We start from the raw sequence: 15,628 nt of genomic DNA on the forward strand, positions 1-15,628 counted from the left end.
GATCACATAGAGTTATGACTTCACCTTTGTCTGTGCTTTCAGTTATCGGAAATGGGATGTCAGGGATTTGTACATTTCTATCTCATAAAGGACCTTGAAAAAGTACTGGAGAATTTTGTTAGGATATGGGATGTCGTGCAAAGTTATTATATTTGGTATGTTAAGCTTTATTTACTGAACATTCCGAGCAATTAGTATGATCAAAAATGTTAACTCTTCCCACAAATGTAGCTAGACCTGCTGAGTATTTACAACAGTTTCTGCTTATTTAGAGTCATGGACTCATAGGGTCATACAGAGTGGAAACTGGACCTTCGGCCCAACTTGCCTATGCCAACCAACACTAGTCCCACCTGCCCACATTTGGCCCATATCTCTCTAAGCCTTTCCTATCCATGTACCTGCCCAAATGTCTCTTTCAGTGATCAGTAATCCTTTTTCAGCAGACACAAGGAACTGCAAATGGTGGTTTACAGAAAACAATACACAAAATGCTGAATTAACTCAAGGGGTCAGGCAGCATCTTTGGAGCACGGTAGCGCAGCGGTAGAGTTGCTGCTTTACAGCGAATGCAGCGCCGGAGACTCGGTTCGATCCTGACTACGGGTGCTGTACTGTAAGGAGTTTGTACGTTCTCCCCGTGACCTGCGTGGGTTTTCTCCGAGATCTTCGGTTTCCTCCCACACTCCAAAGACGTACAGGTATGTAGGTTAATTGGCTGGGTAAATGTAAAAATTGTCCCTAGTGGGTGTAGGATAGTGTTAATGTGCGGGGATCGCTGGGCGGCACGGACTTTGTGGGCCGAAAAGGCCTGTTTCCGGCTGTATATGATATGATATGATATATGATATGAGATGGCGTTTCAGGTCGAGACCCTTCTTCTGGCCTGATCAGAGGAAGAGTCCAGACCTGAAACGTCACCTAGCCATGGTCTCCAGAGATGCTGCGTGCCTGTCCCGCTGAGTTACTCCAGCACTTTGTGTCCTCTTTCAGCAGTTGGCTGCTAACTCCCTTTCTCTTCTTTGTTGGCTCTCCTCTTCCTGTGGCAGATGCCTTGATCTTTTTCCCCTGAAGAAGGCCAGTTGGCATGGTTGTGGCATGCATTTGATAATGTATCCTCTACCTTACTTCTCTCCAATTATTACCCTTCTCTTCTTCATAACATCATAATAACAGGACTCCCAGTGAAAAATACACATTGGAATGAAAAACAGTACTTGGAGCAAAGCTTAGTAGCCACAAAAATCCTAGCCCAGACCCTGAGGTACTAAAAATGTTTTCATACAAGGAAATAAACGGCAGGTTTCAGCATAGTTTGTTTTCTGCTGTATCCACCTCAAACTATGGGGGATCCCTGCCTTATGGAAGATCTGACTTACGGAAATCAGACTATGCACAATTTCTTCCATAATTTATTAAGGAAGCCGAACAAATAGAATATAGAACAGTACAGCACAAAAACAGGCCCTTCAGCCCACAATGTTTGTGCTGAACATGATGCCCAGCTGAACAAATCTTATCTGCTTGCAAGTGATCCATATCTGTCCATTCACTGCATATCCATGTGCCTATCTGAAAGCATCATAAACACCACTATCATATGTGCCTCCACCACCCCAGAAATGTACAAATCCCTGGCATTATCCCATTTGTGGTAACTAACAAAGATGAAGTCATACTTTATTGTCACGTGTACCTAGGTACAATGGAATTCCTTTTTACATACAGTTCAGTAAAAATCTTACTATACGTAAGCACAATCTACTTAAGAGTGTAGGAATAGTAGATTACACTGAGACAGTACACAAGAGGTGCCACGTTTCCGGTGCCATTTTGTACGATGCAAGTCCTAAATTGTTAAAAATCTTATGTGATTTTTAAACAAGATTCACTGGAAGATTCCAGCAAAATCCAATCTCTCTTCAGAGTCTGAACCAATGTCTGTCCTGTAGTAAGTTTATTTTACAGAATCTAAAAAACAAGCAACCTCTTATTATCTCACTTGATTATAATTTGTACTTAGTAGAGTTGCGATAGTTTAATTATTACCGTATGTTGTGCTGACTGCACGTTGACAGTCAACAGACACTTATAATAATGTAAAAAAGACACAAAGTGCTGGAGTAACGCAGCGGGTCAGGCAGCATCTCTGGCCGACATAGATAGGCAACGTTTTAGGTCAGGACCCTTCTTCAGATTCAGAAAGACCCTTCTGAGTCTGAAGAAGGATCCAAACCCGAAAAGTCATCTATCCATGTTCTCCATGGATGCTGTCTGACCCGCTGAGTTACTCCAGCATTTTTAATTTATTTTTCTAAACCAACATCTGCATTTGGTTTTGTAAACCAGCACCTGGTGTCTCTAATTGATGATATGTAGGACAACGAGAATCAGAATGTCTGTTTTTTATCAGGCAGTGTGGAGGAAAGTGGGTGTGATGAGTGATAGAAATCCAGGAAGTCACTATGGTGAGGATGAATTTGGATTCATTTAACTAAATTGGCAAAGTGCTGAGCACTTAAGAAACAGTTCCCCTTTTGCAGCATAATTGTCATGAAACCCCCTTCTACAGAGAGCTTGTTTTCCATATTTTCACATCCCACCACAAACAGGATGAGCTATGAAATGAGCTGTCCCAGATGTTCAGCATCCTCCTCGGTTCCACAGGAGGAGTTGAGGAGAAAGGGAAATTATGGTTGGACGGGGAATCTTGAAATACCCTGCTGGCATTCGGAGTAGGGGTAACTGATCAGTTCAGGGCTAAAAGCACCAACCCCAGGAGACAGCATCAGTGCTGCGAGAGCTTCAATGACCTCACAAAGAAAGCACAGGTCAGTATAGAACACATAAAAGGTGGCACAACACCACAGTGTTAGAGATGCTGCCTTACAGCACCAGAGACCAGGGTTCGATCCTGACTACGAATGCTCTCTGTAGTTTGCACGTTCTCCCCATGATCACATGGGATTACTCCAGGAGCTCCGGTTTCCTCCCACATTTCAAAGATGTACAGTTTATAGGTTAATTGGCTTCTGTAAATTGTCCCCAGTGTGTAAGGTAGAACTGGTCTATGGGTGATCGTTGGTTGGCGTTGACTTGGAGGGCCGAAGAGCCTATTTCCACACTGTATCTCTAAACTAAACTAAACAAAGTGCTGGAGTAACTCATGGATAGACAACGTTTCAGGCCCTCCATTGTAAAAGGTTGAGAGTTTGACGAGAGATTGTCCTGACCCAAATGATGCTGCCTGACCTGCTGAGTTACTCCAGCACTGTGTTCTATGCATGATTCCATCATCTGCAGTTCCTTGTGTCTCTAAAGGTCAGTATAGAATGTCTTTAGTTCTCTCATCAAGAACCCACAATATACTTTGAATCCCTTTACCGTTTTGTTCAGCACACTCTGCCCACATGGGCTGTTGCTGTTCCCTACTTTGCAACAGAGACAAGCCTTCAGAATATGATTCATTTTCTGTACAGTGCTTGGTGACCTCCAAGATATACAGCGTTCATGCTTTGTGTCTTCCCCCTTACTGCCACTACGCTCTAAATTACCCTAAACTGTTAAAAATCTGATATGATGAATCAATTTTTAAACAAGATTAACTGGGAGATTCCAACAAAATCCAGTCTCTCTTCAGAGTCTGAAGCAATGTCTGTCCTCAAGTTAGCTTATTTTACAGAATTGAAAAAACAAGCAACTTCTTATTATCTCACTTGATTATTATTTGTACTTTGTAGAGTTGGGATAGTTTAATTATTGCCGTATGTTGTGCTGACTGCACAATGACAGTCAGCAGACCCTAACTGATAATGTAAAAAAGACACAGAGTTTTACTCTGCAAATGGAAAGGCAGAAGGGAAAATCGGAAGTGTCGGTATTACAGTATAGCAAAGGGGATTACAGAGGCATGAGGCAGGAGCTGGCCAAAATTGACTGGAAGGAGGCCCTAGCAGGGAAGACGGTAGAACAGCAATGGCAGGTATTCCTGGGAATAATGCAGAGGTTGCAGGATCAATTTATTCCAAAGAGGTGGAAAGACTCTAAGGGGAGTAAGAGACACCTGTGGCTGACAAGGGAAGTCAGGGACAGCATAAAAATTAAGGAGAGGAAGTATAACATAGCAAAGAAGAGTGGGAAGACAGAGGATTGGGACTATTTTAAAGAGCAACAAAAGTTAACTAAAAAGGCAATACGGGGAGAAAAGATGAGGTACGAGGGTAAACTAGCCAATAATATAAAGGAGGATAGCAAAAGTTTTTTTAGGTACGTGAAGAGGAAAAAAATAGTCAAGGCAAATGTGGGTCCCTTGAAGACAGAAGCAGGGGAATTTATTATGGGGAACAAAGAAATGGCAGACGCGTTAAACCGTTACTTTGGATCTGTCTTCACTGAGGAAGATACACACAATCTCCCAAATGTTCTAGGGGCCGGAGAACCTAGGGTGATGGAGGAACTGAAGGAAATCCACATTAGGCAGGAAATGGTTTTGGGTAGACTGATGGGACTGAAGGCTGATAAATCCCCAGGGCCTGATGGTCTGCATCCCAGAGTACTTAAGGAGGTGGCTCTAGAAATAGTGGAAGCATTGGAGATCATTTTTCAATGTTCTATAGATTCAGGATCAGTTCCTGTGGATTGGAGGATAGCAAATGTTATCCCACTTTTTAAGAAAGGAGGGAGAGAGAAAACGGGTAATTATAGACCAGTTAGTCTGACATCAGTGGTGGGGAAGATGCTGGAGTCAATTATAAAAGACGAAATTGCTGAGCATTTGGATAGCAGTAACGGGATCATTCCGAGTCAGCATGGATTTACGAAGGGGAAATCATGCTTGACAAATCTACTGGAATTTTTTGAGGATGTAACAAGGAAAATTGACAAGGGAGAGTCAGTGGATGTGGTGTACCTCGACTTTCAGAAAGCCTTCGACAAGGTCCCACATAGGAGATTAGTGGGCAAAATTAGGGCACATGGTATTGGGGGTAGGGTACTGACATGGATAGAAAATTGGTTGACAGACAGAAAGCAAAGAGTGGGGATAAATGGGTCCCTTTCGGAATGGCAGGCAGTGACCAGTGGGGTACCGCAAGGTTCGGTGCTGGGACCCCAGCTATTTACGATATACATTAATGACTTAGACGAAGGGATTAAAAGTACCATTAGCAAATTTGCAGATGATACTAAGTTGGGGGGTAGTGTGAATTGTGAGGAAGATGCAATAAGGCTGCAGGGTGACTTGGACAGGTTGTGTGAGTGGGCGGATACATGGCAGATGCAGTTTAATGTAGATAAGTGTGAGGTTATTCACTTTGGAAGTAAGAATAGAAAGGCAGATTATTATCTGAATGGTGTCAAGTTAGGAGGAGGGGGAGTTCAACGAGATCTGGGTGTCCTAGTGCATCAGTCAATGAAAGGAAGCATGCAGGTACAGCAGGCAGTGAAGAAAGCCAATGGAATGTTGGCCTTCGTAACAAGAGGAGTTGAGTATAGGAGCAAAGAGGTCCTTCTACAGTTGTACCGGGCCCTGGTGAGACCGCACCTGGAGTACTGTGTGCAGTTTTGGTCTCCAAATTTGAGGAAGGATATTCTTGCTATGGAGGGCGTGCAGCGTAGGTTCACGAGGTTAATTCCCGGAATGGCGGGACTGTCGTATGTTGAAAGGCTGGAGCGATTGGGCTTGTATACACTGGAATTTAGAAGGATGAGGGGGGATCTTATTGAAACATATAAGATAATTAGGGGATTGGACACATTAGAGGCAGATAACATGTTCCCAATGTTGGGGGAGTCCAGAACAAGGGGCCACAGTTTAAGAATAAGGGGTAGGCCATTTAGAACGGAGATGAGGAAGAACTTTTTCAGTCAGAGGGTGGTGAAGGTGTGGAATTCTCTGCCTCAGAAGGCAGTGGAGGCCAGTTCGTTGGATGCTTTCAAGAGAGAGCTGGATAGAGCTCTTAAGGATAGCGGAGTGAGGGGGTATGGGGAGAAGGCAGGAACAGGGTACTGATTGAGAGTGATCAGCCATGATCGCATTGAATGGCGGTGCTGGCTCGAAGGGCTGAATGGCCTACTCCTGCACCTATTGTCTATTGTCTATTGACTGTAGACAGAGAGCTAGTACTGGAGTGCAGCGGTTCAGGCAGCATCTCCGGAGGACATAGATAGGCAGCATTTCAGGTCGGGACCATTTTCGGATTCAGAAAGACCCTTCTGAGTCTGAAGAAGGATCCCGACCTGAAAAGTTACTTATACATATTCCCTCATTGTTATGGCAAACAAAAGCCATCTTAAGCACCAGTTCTCAACTCAATCACAAGAGGATTTCTAATTCTTTACCTAATTCTTCAGAACCCCTTATTGCCATGAGTAGTACCTCAAAGCTCTGACATTCAGGTTTTGTGTCATTCTCTGGCTCAGATAATGAGGTCTTGAACAATAATCCATTTCCACCTGCTCCACTGTTGAACCTCCTATTGACACTTACTGTCAGTGCTCATTAACAAAGGGCTGAAAGAGCCAAAGCACCCACTTGCAGCTTTGCATCTGTGCCCAAGATGAGGTGTTCCATACTAGAACATCCAAGATGTCCTCATTCTTTAGGGAACGGGGGTTCCCTTCTCCCATCATAGATGAGGCCCTCACTCTTGTCTCCTCGGTACCCTGCAGCTCCACCCTGGCTCCCCCTCCCCCTTGTCGCAACAGAGACAGAGTCCCCCTAGTCCTTGCCTTCCACCCCATCAGCCGTCGCATACAACACATAATCCTCCGAAATCTCCGCCACCTCCAACGGGATCCCACCACAAGCCACATTTTCCCATCTCCACCCCTTTCCGCCTTCCTCAGAGACCGTTCTCTCCACAACTCCCTGGTTAACTCATCCCTTCCCGCCAAAACCACCCTCTCCCCAGGTACCTTCCCCTGCAACCGCAGAAGATGCAACACCTGTCGCTATACCTCCTCCCTCGACTCTGTCCAGGGACCCCGACAGTCCTTTCAGGTTAGGCAGAGGTTCACTTGCACCTCCTCCAACCTCATCCACTGTATCCGTTGTTCAAGATGTGGACTCTTATACATCGGCGAGACCAAAAGCAGACTGGGCGATCATTTCGCGGAATGCTCAGCCCGCCTGAACCAACCTGATCTCCCGGTTGCTGGACACTTTAATTCTCCTTCCCTTTCCTACACAGACTATTCTGTCCTCGGTGTCCTCCATTGTCAGAGTGAGGCTAAACGCAAATTGGAGGAACAGCATCTCATATTTCGCTTGGGCAGCTTACAGCCCTATGGTATGAGTATTGATTTCTCTCACTTCAGGGTTGCTCCGGCATTCCCTCTCTCTCTATTCCTCCCTCACCCAAGTCGCACTAGCTTCTCATTTTCACCCTACAAACAGCTTACAACGGCCCGTTTCCTTTATCATTGCTACTTTTTTGCATATCTTTTATTCATTGTTCTTTATCCCTCCACATCACCGACTATATCTCTCGTTTCCCTTATCTCTATCCAGTCGAAAGAAGGGTCTCGACCCAAAACATCACCCATTCCTTCTCTCCAGAGATGCGGCCAGCTTTTTGTGTCTATCTGCAGCTTTAGTTTAGTTTAGTTTAGTTCAGAGATACAGCATGGAAACAGACCCTTCAGTCCACTGAGTCCATGCTGACCTTTGATCAGAACTGAGATTACAGTCAATAAAGATGCCAATCAAAGCAAATACTTTTGAATAATATACCACAAGATGAGAGCCCAAAATATTTTTCATTCAGTTCTCCCTAATATTTTATTAACTCAAACAATGAACTGATTCCAGATTTTCTGTCTGATTTTTTTTTTCCTTGGGAGATCTATTGATTGTTTGAATTGATTAATAATTACAGCATGGAAACAGCCCCTTCAGCTCACCGAGTACACGCCAACCATTGATCACCCGTACACACTAGTTCTATGTTATCCCACTTTCTCATCCATACACTACACACTCAGGGCAATTTACAGAGGCCACTTAATCTACAAACCTCTCTTTGGGATATGGGAGGAAACTGGAACACCTGGAGGAAGCCCACATTGTCACAGGAGAATGTGCAAACTCCACACAAAGACAACACCTGAGGTCAGGATCGAACCTGGGTCTCTGGTGTTGTGAGGCAGTGGCTCTACCAGCCACTGTGCTGCCCAATTAACCCCTTTAATTAATACCTTCTGACGAGGAACAAAGATAAAGGGTCAGACACAAAACGTCACCTATCCATTTTCTCCAGTGATGCTGCCTGATCCACTGTTACACCAGCATTTTGTGTCTATCTTTATGATAAAGGGTGGTTTTGCCTTGTTTTGCATTATGATTTAACTGCACATCTTTGAGATTGTATGTCTCCCTATTTTATCAGCTCAAATTCATGTGGAAGGCACCAATGGGATTTATGTGACAATTTTTTTAAATGTTAAGCTTTTTTAAAGGCAGCATTGCAAGAAATTTAAAGCATTATCCAACAGGGGACAGCTGTATTGTTACACTGACATTTTTATTTGGTTACTAATCATTATTATTTCCAGAATCTGAGCCTAGACAGCTGAAAACACGGGCACCAATCATGGTAGGAAAGGCTGATGTGCAAAAGTATGGGAAGGATGTACAGCAGGCAGGGATCTGAAAGGCTTCAGGAGGTCCAGGAAATTACAGGGGCACCAAAGGATGGATAATGGGATGCAATTTCTGTGGGGATGTTCCTGATCTGAACTTTTGACAGAGGTTTGGCAGGAATTGAGGATAAATGGTGCAAATGGTTCAAATTGTTTTTCTGGGCTTTTGAGTAATCTTCTGCGGTTTAGAGTTCTATTTAGAGTTTTAGAGATACAACATGGAAACAAGCCCTTTGGCCCACCGAGTCCAAGCTGTCCATCGATCACCCGTTCACAGTAGTTCTATGTTTTCCCACTTTCTCATCCACTCCCTACGCACTAGAGGCAATTTACAGAGGGCCAATTCACCTACAAACCCACACATCTTTGGGATGTGGGAGGAAACACAGAGATCGTGCAAACTCCACACACAGATAGCACCCGAGGTCAGGATCGAACCTGGGTCTCTGGTGCTGTGAGGCAGCAGCTCCACCCGCTGCCCCACTGTGCCACTCCTCTGCCAATGTCAAAATGGAAAAAATACGTCAAAAATTATTGTTCACTCCTGTGTCCTTTTCAAAGAAATTGATGTGCTTCTACTTTCTAAAATGTTGGGCAGGTGTTTAAGGAAATGCAACATAGAAGAAAATGATGACCTTTGCAATCGCTGGAACACAATAGGATTTTCCTCCTCTATCTCCAGAGGTGCTGGAGACCATTTTGAATAAGTAATGAAGATTCACTGTGTTTGTTCCTGATTGTTTATCACTGCTAGGCGATGTAAACAGTTCTAGTGGATGAGAGAGAAAAAATACCTTGCGTCTTTTTGGGAATATGGATGCGAGGAAAAGGTGTGATCAATGGGATTTTCCAATAATTTGGGGATGATTGTGCAGAGATAGCCAAAGGAACATTATTAGAGTCATTAGATAGTCATTCGATAGAAGTCATAGAGTCATTAGATGGAAACATTAGATACAGCACAGAAACAGGCCACATAACCTGACTTGTCCATGCTAACCAAGATGACCCATCTACGCTAGTCCCACCTGCCCACATTAGGCCCATGTCCTTCTAAACCTTTCCTTTCCATGTACCTCTTCATTAATGTACATACATTGCGCACACTGGGTCAAGAATGAAGGGATTTGAGTGAGAACGAAAACCTGGAAGAAAATCATGGAGAAGAGAGTGCGAAAGAACCAAGGTGAAATTGTAAGGCCTGTCAAAAACTGTGGAAGAATTAGGGAGGACAATAAGGAATAATTCACCAAAGTTGTCATCACAAGAGATGCCATTAATGACTTTGACTAGATTAGTCCCAGTGCTGTAGTCAGTAAAACCAAAATAAGGCAATTTGAAAAGGGGATTTTGGGAATGAGCTATTCTGCACCTAAGAGTATTATGATGATTTTGAATAATACTGGATTGATCAGCAAATTAATGCACATAAATTTACTGCAGATTTTTAAAATTTTATCATGTCGCCTCTTGAGAATAGACATCCCACATTGATACGGAGGTAATCAAAACTGCAGTTCAAGCATTACTTCTATATATATTTAATATTTACTCTCGTGGTCATAGGCTTATGCTGAAAAGATAATCAGTTGCTGTTTGAATGCAATTTAAATGGCTTTGTATTCAAACACCTTGGTCGAACATGGACCCTAGATGAGAGGAGGATGGGAGTCAAATGTGCTATTCTTCCACAAATTGCTGGATGTTCACATACAAGATGTTTCTAGTCAAGAGTCAAGAATGTTTAATTATCATATCATATCATATCATATATATACAGCCGGAAACAGGCCTTTTCGGCCCTCCAAGTCCGTGCCGCCCAGTGATCCCCGTACATTAACACTATCCTACACCCACTAGGGACAATTTTTACATTTTACATTTACCCAGCCAATTAACCTACATACCTGTACGTCTTTGGAGTGTGGGAGGAAACCGAAGATCTCGGAGAAAACCCACGCAGGTCACGGGGAGAACGTATTTGTTCATTGTGTTACCTATAAGTCCGTCTGTAGATGGACTTATAGGTAACACAATGAACAAAATAAATAAGATTTTAAAAGGATATTAGTGCAAAATAAAAGCTTGAAGCCCCTAGTGCAACCAAGACAATTCATAGTTTGTAGTTTAGTTGTTGTTGGTAGTGTTCAAGAGCATGATGGTTATTGGGAAGAAGTTGTTTCTGAGCCTGGAGGTCATGGTTTTCAGACTCCTGTACCTTCTTCCTGATGGTGGGAGTGAAATGAAAGCGTGGCCAGGGTGGTGTGGGTCGAATGATATTGGCTGCCTTTTTGAGGCAGCACCTCCAATAGATCCCTTCGATGGTGGGGATGTCCATACCCGTGATGGACCGGGCAGTGTTCACCACAGTACACCAAGTTAAATGAAGTTTAGAAAGATTTTTTTAGATTTTTAGAGATACAGCGCAGAAACAGGCCCTTCGGCCCACCGGGTCCGCTCCGCCCAGCGATCCCCGCACATTAACACTATCCTACACCCACTATGGACAATTTTTACATTTGCCCAGCCAATTAACCTACAAAGCTGTACGTCTTTGGAGTGTGGGAGGAAACCGAAGATCTCGGAGAAAACCCACGCAGGTCACGGGGAGAACGTACAAACTCCGTACAGTACAGCACTCGTAGTCAGGATCGAACCTGAGTCTCCGGCGCTGCATTCGCTTTAAGGCAGCAACTCTACCGCTGCGCCACCGTGATTATCCAAAGTGTTAAAGAGGAAGTGGGCAAAAGAAGAAAAATCAAGAATATAAACAGGAGTCCACTTTGGTCAGGAAACATACTCGTAGTAAGGCAGACAAACCCATATGTGTCTGTTTTTACTGTTAACCCCCAGAGAATGAGGTCAAACAGGCTTTAGGGCCAAACCTTACTTGAATTTATTTTGTGACCTTGAGATCTATAATCATATATGTTGATATATATTCACCCTCACAGTGTGGACCACAGTTCGAAATTTGCTGGACCCTTTTTCATCTACTTGTACCTTCAATTGTCTATTTTTGGGAAAAATTGCAAGTGGAAGAAAATATTTGCTGTCAGCTTATTCACATGAACTTGCATTCTGAGCGGACAAGGTCATACAGTAACTGCAAGATCCACACAAACATTTCATGGTATGCAAACTTGATGAGAACTGGAAAAACAAGATCAAATGCGAGTAATGTATTTCAAAAAACAACCTGGCTGGTTTTCATAAAGACCAGTCACGTTTGAAAAATTTGATGAGATTTTTAGGGGAAGCAACCTATTTTATTTGTAAAGGATATGCCATAAATGTGTGGTTAGATTTTCAGAATGCATTAAAAAAGAGTCATAGAGTCATACAGCTTGGAAACAGGCCCTTCAGCTAAACTTGCCCACACTGACCATCATACACTTGTCCCACCTACCTGTATGTGGCCCATATCCCTCTAAACCTATCCTTTCGATGTACCTGTCCAAATGTTTTTTAAATGTTATGATAGTACCTGCCTCAACTACCTCCTCCGGCAGCTCAATCCATACACCACCACCCTTTGTGTAAATGACATTGTCCCTCAGGCTCCTATTGACTCTTACTGCCCTCATCTTAAACTGAATCCTATGTTTCTTCATTCCCCTACTCTGGGTAAAAGACTGTGCATTTACCCTTTCGTTTTAGTTAGTTAGAGATACAGTGTGGAAACAGGCCCTTCAGCCCACCGAGACCGTGCCGACCAACGATCAGTACAGTAGTTCTATCCTACACTAGGGACAATTTACAGAATCCATTTAACCTACAAACCTGCATATGTTTGGAGTGTGGGAGGAAACCAGAGCACCTGGAGGAAACCCACGCAGGTCACGGGGAGAATATACAAACTCTGTACAGACAGAACCTGGGTCTCTGGCGCTGTCAGGCAGCAACTCTGCCGCTGCGCCACTGTGTCGCCACTATCCATTCCTCTCAAGAGTCCGATGAGGCACATTACACAACTTTGGGTGTGCAGGCTTAGAAATTGTTCTCTGGATAAACCAAAAATGACCATTCAGCAGAGAGGGTGGGACTTTGTGTGTGAATCCCCTGTTGTAATATGCTATCAAGTTTGAGTCTCAAAATGCAGTATACAATTGGATGGCCAATTAAAATGCATCATGAGAAGGTTAGCAGAGCAGCTGGGGTTGGGTTGTGGGTTGCAGATTGTGGTCAGAGGTCAGAGATCGTCCTAGAGTGAGTGACTGAGTCACAGGGAAGGACAGCTTCTTTGGACCAGAGGAGGAGCGGTGGTATTTAGAAGCTCGAACATCAAGTCTGCACTGGGCAGCACGGTGGTGCAGCTGTAGAGTTGCTGCCTTAGCAGAGACCCAGGTTTGATCCTGACTACGGGTGCTGTCTGTGTCATTTGCACATTCTCCCTGTGACTGCGTGGTTTTCTCTCGGTGCTCCGGCTTCTTCCCACACTCCAAAGACACACAGGTTTGTAAGTTTATTGAATTTGGTAAAATTGTAAATTGTCCCTAGTGTGTAGGATAGTGTTAGTGTATGGGTGGACGTTGGTTGGCACAGACTCAGTGGACAGAAGGGCCTGTTTTCACACTGTATCTCTGAAGTCCAAAGTCTAAAGCTATGTGTTAGTGTACGGGGTGATCACTGGTCACTGTGGACTCAGTGGGCCGAATGGCCTGTTTCCATGCTGCAGCTCTCCATGCTGTAAGTATAAAGTCACAATTTCAGCAGAAACAGAACTAGCATATCAAAAACACATCATTAGTGTTCTAGATCATTTATGAGCCAAGCATTTTGAGCTCGGGACACCCATAAATGTGTATTGTGCAAGTTTGGATTTACCACTAATCTTAGTTGCAAAAAAAACCTTCCGTCTGCTAATCCTTCCAGTTTGATTTTGGCCCTGCCGCTCACAATCTGCAATCCGACCTACCCAAGTTCCTCTGTTTGTACAACGCCTTCAGTTTGTATTTTAATTGTGTAAGGCCGACCCTATGGTTCACAACAGCTTGAGCTTCATGCATGATGAAATACTACAGCAGGGGATCAAGCAGTGGAAGGATTCTTTGTGATGGAGCCCCGTGAATCAAAGTGCTCTTCTGTGTAATAAGGGCCATTACATACGTAGGCCAAGCACTGCATGTGAAATAAAGTAAGTCAACTCCAACCACAGTCTTAACAAACCTGTCAAACACACAAATCTTTTAAGTACACTGTTTCTCAGTGTTTCTGAGAAACTCAACAACTTAAAAAACTTTTAAAGAGAAAAAAAAGTTTAGTAAGTTGAGAGTTTGTGAGCGGCACACTGGTGCAACATTTAAAGCCGCTGCCACTTGGTGCTAGAGACCTTGGTTTGATCCTGAACTGGGGGGGGGGGGGGGGTGTGTGTGTGCGTGCGTGTGTGCGTGCGTGCGTGCATGTGTGGTTTTTTTCACATTTTTCTTATGACAGCGTGGGTTTCCTCCAGGTGCTCTGGTTTCCTCCCACATCCCAAAGACATGCGAGTTTGTACCCCACAATTGGCCTCTGTAAATTGTCCTTGTTGTGTCAGGAGTGGATGAGAAAATGGGATAACATAGAACTAGCGTGAACGGGTGATTGATGGTTGGTGTGGACTCGGTGGGCCAAAGGGCCTGCTTCCATGTTGTATCTCTAAACTAAACTAAACTGTCGGTTCATTTCATTTCTCTCCATAACAATGATGTAACTTAATGTTAACTTCCGGGATAGTTGCCTTAACTTACAAACCTGCACGTCTTCTGGATGTTGGAGAAAACCGCTGCACCTGGAGGAAACCCACACAGTCATAAGGAGAATGTGCAAACTCCACACTCACACAGCACCCGAGGTCAGGATCGAACCTGGGACTCTGGCGCTGTGAGGCAGCGACTCTACCAGCTGCACTAATCTGCTGTCCTTAGAAGTTGCTGAGTAAATTGGAGAAGAATCCAGTATTAACTTCTGTGTTCGATGTTACCATCTCAGCATAGCTCTGTTCCCTTAGGAAGCATGAGAGGATTACTTCCTTCTTCAGTCACATCTCCTTTAAACTTTGCCCCTCGCACCTTTTTTAATTGTATATACTTCCGGCGTTCCAGAGAAAACAATGCAAGTCTGTCCAACCTCTCTCTGTAGCTAATACCCTTGCTGAACTGCAAGTACAGTCAGGGCCGTTTTTACAGCATTATGGGCCCCCGGGCAAAGCAGTGTACTGGGGCCCCTACCGTTACTCTCCCCCACCCCCCTTTTCCTACCAGCCCCCCCCCCCCCCTATCATGCCGGCGAAAAGCACTTACCGAAAAGCACTTAGCGATGGACAGGGTGCTACATTGTTGCGAAAAGCACTTACAGATCGCTGTGAGAAGCACTTAGTGACCGAAAATGTTGCGAAAAAAGCACTTATTGAACCTACATTTTTAAAGTAGTATTTATTTATTGCAAGTCACTTAACATACACAGATCAGCATGGGGCCCCTATGCTCGTGGGTCCCCGGGCAAGAGCCCATCAGGCCCATGCGTTAAGACGGCCCTGAGTACAGTATGAGCCGCTACAAAAGAGCACCAGTGACATACTCCTTTGAAATAATAATAAGCCACCAACATTAGCAGCTAATAGGCATACACCCACATGCTTCATTCCGTACACTTCCATAATCCTCTTATCCTAATGTGAACTGTGTGCGGATCAGATAATAATCCACTTTTTTATAACATTCATTGGCTAATTCACAGAACTACCGAAAGCTTGCAAGAGAAAAGAGGCCATTTGGCCCATAAAGTCCATGTCAGCTCAATGGCAGCTCATTCCATATACCCACCATTCTTTATACAATAATAGCCTATGCCTGTTTATGCCTGTTTAATGCAAAGGAAAAATGCAAAACCAAAATATTGCAGATGCTGGAAAACAGAAATAAAACCAGAAAATGCTGAAAATAGTTAACAAGCCAGGAATATCTGCAGAGAGAAAGAGAAAAATAAAATGTAATGATTCAGTTGACGA

Source organism: Rhinoraja longicauda, chromosome 12 (genome assembly GCF_053455715.1).
Source record: "Rhinoraja longicauda isolate Sanriku21f chromosome 12, sRhiLon1.1, whole genome shotgun sequence".
Lineage (NCBI taxonomy): Eukaryota > Metazoa > Chordata > Chondrichthyes > Rajiformes > Arhynchobatidae > Rhinoraja > Rhinoraja longicauda.